The sequence below is a fragment of the Triticum dicoccoides genome, chromosome 7A (assembly GCF_002162155.2).
Source record: "Triticum dicoccoides isolate Atlit2015 ecotype Zavitan chromosome 7A, WEW_v2.0, whole genome shotgun sequence".
In the NCBI taxonomy this organism is placed as follows: Eukaryota; Viridiplantae; Streptophyta; class Magnoliopsida; order Poales; family Poaceae; genus Triticum; species Triticum dicoccoides.
The window spans coordinates 173232230-173234765 of NC_041392.1; positions in this window are offsets into that span (position 1 = coordinate 173232230).

Sequence of the window (2536 nt, forward strand, 5' to 3'; positions counted from 1 at the left end):
GACAAATGTTTCCTACAAGCAGTGGTAGTTACCACCACTTGTGTTTTGTATGTTGTATGTAGTATCTGTCGAAACCGAGAGTATGTACGTGTAGTATGTAGTATATAACAATGATTAGGTAGTATATGTACAAATTTTTAGGTAGTATGTACCATTTTTTGAGTATGCTCTTTTTTATGTACAAATATGTACGTATTTCACAAATATAACAAAAACTATGGGCTCATATGCAATTTTTTCATGTAACTTGCTTTGAAATATCTTAGATATATTATATGAACATATTTAAAATAATAAAATAATATATATAGTACCACATGGTAGTATATGAGATATGTGGGGTAACTACCACCGGGTGGTAGGATGGATTTTCCCTATATACTCATTGTCAAAGATAACATTGCATTCATAGCGTATGTCTAGTTTCCTAGTACATATGTTGCAGTCTTTTTTGCCATTTATTACTCCAAAATTGAAGGAGTGGAAATCTAGAGTAGATTTATCCACTAGGTTCTGTGGGGCACAAGCGTTTGACAAAAAAAGCATAGTGTGGCTAGGATAACATCACATAATATATTTTTATTTGGTAATATTTCAGACACAATAATCTGCAAATAGAAAGAAGTGTCAAGCATCAGAATATATAACAAGTTTCCTGATATATAGTTACAGTCACCAACATATGCGTATACATTGTTATAGCATTCTAGTTGCTTATTTTATTGCCACTTCTGAAGTGACTCATTCTTTCAATTTCTTTGACTTGAATTTATTATGGTTTGCAGGGAGGTCGCCATCATGCAAAGGCATAGCAAACTATGTGTCTCCACATCCAACCCTATGTTCAGACTCCAAGATTGGGCAAACCTTCCGAAGGATCTGCTACAATCAATTTTCTCTCACTTAGGCTCAATCTGTGACCTTCTCGCCTTTGTTGCAACCTGCCGTTCTTGGCGGGTTGCATTAACTTCATACTCATCCAAATCCACCTTATGCACTTTATTCCCGCCTCTCCTCATCCAACCCAATATTCGTGTCCATGTTCGTCGTCCTCCATGTAACAATGGTCATCGCAACTTACAGGCATATAAAGTTATCGATCCAGCCAAGCAAAGTGCCACCGGCCTTCACTGTCATATTGATGAAGAAATTTTGCAGACGATGCGTTGTGCTGGCCCTTCATATGGTCAACTCATCTTCTACAACCGTGGACATTGCGTTGTTGTTGATCCTTTTAGAGGTACCAAGGCCCATTACGTGATGACTATAGAAAGCTCAACTGGTCTGATATTCCATTCAAACAAAAAATCATGGAGCTTCAATAACTAGTTACAGAGTCTTACTGCAGCGCCATTCTAACAGCTCCCCTTGCATCAGCAAACTCGCATATGCTTGTTAGCACTAGCCTCTCCTTATTTAGTTGGCCGGTTGGAAGTGATACTTGGTCCGAACTCCAGTGTTCTGGTGTACAAATAATTCAGATTGTGGAATTCAAGGACCAATTCATTGCCATGGATCTTCGTCAACAGGTATACACTTTGGAGATGGCCCCCAAGCTTAGACTGCAGGAAATATCCACTAACCGCCCCCCTGACTTGACCAAGAGTTGCCAAGACCCATCTAAAATATCATGGCTAGTGGTCTGCGGTGACATGCTTCTGATGTTGGTCCATTCTTGCACGAGTATTCAGTACAATGCCAGTGTGCCATTTATCCGCACGGTCCATTACCTTGACATGTCAACCAAGCCTGCAAAATGGGTGGATATGGAAAAGCTGGACAATTGGGCCATCTTCACGGGGAGTGATATCAGGAGTACGTCATTTTCTTGCATGAACCCAGAACATTGGGGAGGAAGGAGCAAATGTCTATATGTTGCTCGTTCCCCTAAACCTTGGAGTGAATATGGGTTAAGCAACGAGCCAGATCCATCTGTTGATCCCGTCCATCAGCACTTCAGGATGATGCAACCCCTTTGGGTGTACCCGAGCATGCTCTATTCGAATGGCCCTTGATCATCACGTGTATTATTGGGAAATTTCCTCTTCTCCAACTCGGGTATGAGTTTGGAGATGTTCATGGTGACATTGGCACTCGGAATTCAACCTTTGCATTATATTTTGGTCCCCCAGTTTCTAATACTTTGTAAGAGATGTTTATGGTGCTTGTATTACTGCTTAAGCTGAACCTCCTAACCTTCTATAGTTTTTTTTGTGATGTTTAATGTTGCACTGGATAGATGTATGATACTTTTAACTATTTGTTGCTTCATTTTCTACTGTCGAGCTTTAAGTATCTTTTTTATTTCTGTTACAAGATAATGTTCATACTTGGTATGCCTCGGGCCCTCAGGATTATTGACAGAAAGGCCACTGTCGCGTTGCGGATTAGCACATGATCGAGTTGCATCACCTTGTTTCCATAATTAACGTACGTCATTCTTTTGAATTCACAATTGGTGAAGGTACCTTTTGACTTGATTGGCGGTCCTATGCTGACTCACCAGCAATGATCTTAACACCAAAGATAACATAAT